This window comes from Alexandromys fortis, unplaced genomic scaffold (genome assembly GCF_014885135.2).
Source record: "Alexandromys fortis isolate MF-2015 unplaced genomic scaffold, M_Fortis_MF-2015_v1.1 scaffold_41, whole genome shotgun sequence".
NCBI lineage: Eukaryota > Metazoa > Chordata > Mammalia > Rodentia > Cricetidae > Alexandromys > Alexandromys fortis.
Genome location: NW_026067923.1, coordinates 6,976,813 through 6,983,776, shown reverse-complemented (window position 1 = coordinate 6,983,776; position 6,964 = coordinate 6,976,813). Strand labels below are relative to the sequence as shown.

The 6,964-nt window shown below is 41.0% G+C and overlaps 1 long non-coding RNA gene across 1 annotated transcript; it reads right to left on the bottom strand.

The window, feature by feature from the left end:
- Positions 1-714: 714 nt before the first annotated feature.
- On the bottom strand, positions 715-5,520 carry LOC126501457 (uncharacterized). Its single transcript, XR_007591677.1, has 3 exons — positions 5,322-5,520; positions 4,123-4,325; positions 715-2,458 (listed from the first exon to the last, which is right to left on the bottom strand). It is a non-coding gene; the product is annotated as an uncharacterized lncRNA (long non-coding RNA).
- Positions 5,521-6,964: the final 1,444 nt, after the last annotated feature.

Genomic DNA, 6,964 nt, shown 5'->3' with positions numbered 1-6,964 from the left:
TCATCTCTCCAGCCAAATTGGTGGATGTATGTGAACCTCCAGGAAAGCGATGGGAAAGTATTACAGAAACAAGAAGCAGATGATTGGAGGAATAATTGAAGCAGTTAACTCAGGACACAACTGGAACTTCATCCCATGGAGATGTCGGCATCAATGCACATTCTTGGAATGACTCCTCCGACAGGTGATGGAGCATGGACTGATGTTCTTTTGCTGACTCCTAGAGATCACTAATTTCTTTCTCTTGTAATCTCAAATCTCTGTAAAGAGTCCTCTGCACAGAGTAAGATTATATATGGAATCACTGGCGAGTGCAGTTCAACAAATATGACTAGGGCGGTAGCAGCATCTGATACAGTTTCAGGCAGAGCCACCGGAGTAGTCCAAAGGTCTTCACATGGGAACAGTTCTTATACACCAAGCATCATATACTAGTCAAGGATTCATAGAGGACCAAAGCACTCCCTAGTATCATTCCCATGGTTTAATGTGGAAACTAGAGTTCAGACTTTGAATGACTGGCTCTGTTCACAGACCCACTATGGCATACATAAAGTGTTAATGGTTTGATACCTTTTTTTTGTTCTTAAAAACCTTTATTTTTTTATTTATTAACGATTTCTGTCTCTTCCCCACCGCCGCCTCCCCTTCCCCCCCTCCACCAATCAAGTCCCCCTCCCTCATCAGCCCAAAGAGCAATCAGGGTTCCCTGCCCTGTGGGAAGTCCAAGAACCACCCACCTCCATCCAGGTCTAGTAAGGTTTGATACCTTTTAACATATCATTTGGCTTTTATTAAATTGAGGGTTAAAACTTTTTAAAACACAAGGACAAGCAGGTACAATGTAACCAAAGCTTTGGGGCTCTGCCCTTAGCAACAACCCTCATGACTTCCACCATCCCATAGGGTATCCCTTTATGAGTCTTCGTGACTCCCACAAGCCCATGCAGCATGAGTTATGAAGCTTGGAAACACTTGTTTTTAGAAAGACACTCTAAAATATATCTCTCAAACCTTGTTTAGAAAAATAATTGTCGATTGATTGCTGTCAAAGTATAAATAAATCAGTTCACTCCATGCTGAAGTGTTGCTCAATAACAGAAAGTGCCCTCTTTAAGCTGTGCTGGTGAACCATTCATTTCTTCAGGTAAGGGAAGTGTATGCTTAGGTCAAGAACAGCCAAACATCAGCTTGACCTGGAGCGATCAGTTCCTAGAGGTGTGATGTGCTGGGACAGTAATCAGCACAGAAGATTGGAAGCCAATGAAGCATGTTCTCCCTTGGTCCCGGACTTCCTGCAGCCACAGAAATGTGGTCTCCTCCAGATCCACGCTATTCAGTTTACCCACCTTATTCTATCAAGGAGCACAGCTCTTCTTTACTAGTAATCTGTTTATCCCTCAAACATTAGGAATCTTCTTTGTTCTGGGTAATTGTCTGGATGCCCAAGATGCGAGAAGAGTTTATGTTTGATGTTTAGAAGTATTTACAAGGACTCTTGCAAATGTTTGAACACACCATTCAATTTCTTCCCATTGCTCTAAGAATCGCTTTTGCAAAGCACATGGTAGTGCATGGTGAACAAATTCGAAACAGTGATGCTGGCTAAATGAGCACATGGCATTGAGATACTGAATTTCAGATGCAAAACATTGATATAAACCGAATGACTGAGGTAAGACATCAAACAGGGAGGGGCACATAGTCCTGTAGCCTCTTACCTATGTCCGCAACAAGAGTTACTGAGCTATCCATGTTCCTTGTTTAGCAAGCATCCCAGAGTCAGACACATCCCAGAAAACAGTATCTACACTTCCCAGTGCAACTGTTGTATAGCTCTGTTATATTGTTGTTGTTTTTGGAAGGCTGTTTGGGCTCTGTTACATGGTTTTAAAACAGAACTAAAGAATCCCAAAGAGAAACTTCTAATCAGAATTCTTCCCTAAATCAAAGATCTCTTTTGCAATCCATGATTCTATTTGTGATAGGCTAGTGGTCCTGAGTTTCTCCTGCAAAGTTCGGAGAAGGCATTTTTATCCAAAGTGTTAGTACTAAGAGCGAGTTCTTATGTAATGGAGTAAAGTTGTTCCTTAGAATTTTCTTCTTCAGGTTCTGGATAAAAAATTTCTGCAATGAGCATGTTTTGCCCTTCAAGGCTCAGGGAATTCAGTTGAGTAAACAACTTCGCCACAACTTTTATCCAAAGGCACACACATCCCAGGTGTCACCGAGGCTACTCAAAGTGGTTTCAGCACATCGGCTGTGGTTATATATAGTCTTGAAGTCCTAGCATTCCCTTGGCCCCATCATCACTTACTTACGCTGTTCCAGAAAATCCCTCTTGGATTATTCCTTTGCCAAGTTTAAAATGTAATGTATTCTAACTAATAATGGGGGAAAACATCTTCATTTTAGGAAGAGGTCAAAAGTTTTCTTTCTTCATCCCGAAAGGAAGTTTCTAGATATAAATAAATACAGAACTAAGTATACTCAGTTGTTGCAGGGATGAAAACAACACACTGTTTATTTTACTAAATTAAAACTTTACAAATTAGAAAAGTTATCTATAAAAATATCTTTACTGTTTTTATAAAACTATAGGAAATGAAAAGATAACAAATAGAAATTAAAATACAGACCATAATTTTTAGTGTCCAAGTTGCTAAGTTTTACATTGTAGACTATGCTTATTTATCTACCTACTTATCTATCTATCTATCTATCTATCTATCTATCTATCTATCTATCTATCTATCTATCTATCTATCTTTAATTAACACATACAATAGTATATTATTATAGTATCAAACAATATTTGTTTCTTTTGGTTCTTCCTTCCCCTTTTCTCCTCCATTTCCCTGGCCCTCCTTGTACCCATCTACCCACCCCATATTACCATAGTGCATGGTCTTTTCTTGAGGAGAAAAGTGTCTAGGCACCCCAGATAGAGACCAACAGACGAAAGTGTGATTATACCCCAGTCTAGCTCAGTGGACTAGTGAGTTCATCGGGCTTCCTTACAGAGCATGGGTGAGGGGTAAATTACTAAAATCTGGGGGACCCCAAAGCAGCTGCATAACCCGAAAGTCTCATCTCCACAGGGATGATGCATTCCTCACAGCTGCATAGATGTAGTCCAGGCCGCAGCTCACCTGCCACCCCCTATATTCCTTATCACCTCTTGCAATCACTGCAGCTTACACAGAATCACGTACAGCTGGTGCAGGGAGAGAGGGGGAAGTACAGGAAGTGGTCTAATCACATTCCTACCCCTCCTTCTGCAAGAGAAGGCCAGCAGGCCCTCTCCTGGGGCACCTTGCAGGTAGCCACACCTGCTCTGATAAGGATAGCAATGAGGTTACTGTCGGGGGAGTATCCCACACATTGCCACACACTGGGACTTTAAAGTAGCAAACCTTTCAGATGTATTTCGAGCATTCTCTCTTTAAGTGTAGAATGTGATGGTATCTCACACCGAAGGCACCATGTAGCCAGCAATCATATCCAGAACTGGATCAGTCTCAAAGAACTGTTTAGACGCTTCTGTCTTCCGCTCAGGGCCTTAATGACATTCCCAGGCCTAAGTGCAAACAGTTCTCTAGATTTCAAAAACACAAAGCTCTTTTTTTTTTTTTTTGCCTCCTATAAATGGACTTAGGCATTTTCTTCTGTGTTCTCTTCGATAATGTCGTGAACAGTGCTGGAGGGAACACTGCCGCGCATACATTGTGATGAACTTGTGTGTTTCTCTGGGTGTAACCTGGCCAGTAAATGGAAACATCCAGGTGACCCGGCCTGTGCATGCGGTCACCTACAGTGGGGAGTGCCAAGTCATATTTCTAAACGCGTGTTACAGGCTTTCATTTTTTGCTTGCTTAAACTAATCCTTCTTCCAACCTCACTTGTCATGAGATTTCCTTAAGCTGAATAGGTCATCTGAAAACCACTCCACTGTATATACTAAAAGATAGATTTTGTTGATACTGCTATTTTTAGTGAATTTTTTGGTTAACATGGTTACTTTTTTGGATCGTAACTTAGGAAAGTGTGTTCCTAGGCATCAAGAGTTCCAGAATGTTGAGTTTTGCATTGAAGGACTAATTACCAAGAGACAGATCATACCTTTTTATTTAGAGAGTATAGGAGCTGGAGAGCTAGCTTGGTGGTTGAGGGCACTGGCTGCTCTCCAGAAGACTCTGGATCAGTACCCAGCACCCATATGGTGGCTTATAAGTGTAACTGGAGCTCCAGGAGATCAGACACTCTACTGGCTTCTTCAGGCATTGAAAGTAAGTAGTGTGCAGACATAACTGCATAGAAGACAGCTGAACACACAAAATGATAATAAAATTTTAAAAATTAGAAACAGAGTACCTATTTTCATCTTTGAAATCTAACAGTGTCTTATAAAATGGCACCAGAAAGTCATGTAAAAATTCAGAGCTAAGTCGTTTCCTTCTGAAACTGTCAAAGCTCACTGCTCACCCGCTTCTTCCTCCAATGGAAACCAACTCCGGTTAATTGAACAAGATTTTTTTTTGTTCATTTTGTTTTTGGAAATGGACTACCTCTACAGAGCCTAAGTCTACTTGAGTTTGTCAACCAACATCCCCTTTCCCACATCCCGCTCAGTTTAGGATTACAGACATGCAGTAGCAACACCAATAAGCCTGTAAGTACCACACCAAATCTATACAGGGGAAGACTTCCAACACCCAGCTTTCTGGCTAGAAAACTATATCACAGGACTTCCAAGATGGAGAGTCAACATGTGGACCCCATGGGCTGCTCTGCCAGGAGCTTGGTCTCTAGATCATTTGGCTAAACTCCTTGTGCTACATATGAAACATATGAAAACATATGAAACATATGAAAACAAACACTGACATGGTCTAAAGCATGAGAAAAAAGCACTGTTGGATATAGACCTCACTTTCTCTTTGAAAATAGGATTTGAGGACTGAGGCTTACACTTCTAAGAAAATTCTATTTATCCCATTTTCTCTGTGGCCAACACAGTGTACAGTAGGAACAATCCAGCACTGCCATCTACAGTGGTATTAGTGTCTTTGAGATGTGATCACTGGTTCTCATCTACACTAATGCTTTGAAGTTAAATGGCTACATTTTTGGGTCATTTCAGGCTACTGATAAAGGAGTACCTTAGGACTAATATACAAAAATCATTCAGGATTGTATTCTTGGAAGTATTTTTCAAACTAGGCTGATTTCATCATTACACATCAATCAACAGAGGCACACACACACACACACACACACACACACACGTGCATTTAATCTAATTTGACATCTCCACTCACCTGGTCCCTTTAAGAGAACCAGAAAGCTGATCTCCAGAGCCAAATGACCAATCCCAGTCGTGAAGCAGCCACTCTTAACCTCAGGACAAGTTAGAGGAAGTCTAGACTGCTGGTGGAAAGGATTTCCCGTGCCTGTAAAAATCCATGTCTTCTCCCAGCTGATAGAGCCCCAAAAATTTCAAGTCTGTAGCTCTCAGCCGATTTCTAGGATACTGTGATTGGCTAAAGCCATTAAACAGCAGGATTGATTCCCAGCCAGGATCAACCAACCTTTGGCCTCCTTCTTGTGTAGTTTGGAATATTCTCTAAACAGAACTGTCTTTCTCTATAAAACATTTCCTGCTTCTAATGAATGGATTTATTGTACGAGCTGCTCTGGGAAGAGTGAGTTGAGTAAAAGTTTATAGATCAAACACACCTATTTGCCTCCTGTCAGTGGAGATTGGTTTAGGTAGGTCATCATCGTGTGGAAGGCAGATACACACTGAGGTTACTGAAAGAGGTGTAGCAATACTGGTCACGTGTTGGGCTTATTCATGTATATGACAGATGCGGAAGAAATGGAAGGAAAGAAAAAGGGAATGTTCGTTAATTCCTACAGCCACTAGGGTCAGTCAAGATGGACCCCCCCCAATACCAGTCAACAAAGCAGAACAGAGGGAGAACAGGGGTCCTTGAAGATCAACACAAAGCCTTCCAGGGACATGGCGAGATCTGGATAATGGCGACTTTTCATAATGCTTGCTATTGGATTATGTGAACAGGTGTTGTCCTCACAGCTGCTGTGCTCTGTTTTCCATTTCCAGCTCTGGAAAGTTAGTCCCTCACCTCAGATATCTAGGGAAAGGCATCATGAATTCAAACCAGACCTTCAAGCATTTGCTCTTTCCTGGCTCTTGTGTCTGTTGCCTTGGACTGGGCAGAGGGGAACTGCTAACATTCAAAGGTGAGGATAGAAGAGAATGAACCCTAGATAAAGAGTGGGCAGAACAAATGAACAAATTTGAATTTAAGTGTTCTGAGGCCACATTAAGCCTACTTCAAGTATATTGTTTTTGTAGGAAGTTGGCAGGGGGAATGATAAGATAAAAACGTGCTGTGGAGACTGGCATGTAATCCCTAACTTAATGGATTTGGAGCAGAAATTAATATTCGACAAAAACGTTTCCTGAGAAGGGAAGAACTCCGGAGTTGGATATAGATAAAGGAAGAGGGAGTGATCAGAGTTGTTGATAAGCTGGTGCTAACCTGCAGGTGGGAGGTGACTGAGACATAGCTAATGTGACCCTTCTCAGGTCATTGGCCGCTAATACTCAAGGCATCCTTGGGGTCCAAAGAACTTAGCTTACATGAATTTTGATCTCTTGATGTTTACTGTGTTTGTAATTAATCTGAGAAATTCTGAAGTTTATTTAATCATTTAAAAAGAAATGTAATAGTAATGTGTGAGTCATATTAACACATTTATGTTTATCTCAATATAAAATATTTTATGACAGTAAAATGATAAAAAAAAATGACACTACTGTTTTGTGTTTTCACAGGATTCCTTAGTGTCTGGTTTGATAGAATCTAGCCAAATTATCATACATTTGATGGTCACAAAACCACATGCATTCTTCTGAGAGAGGGAATGAGGGCAG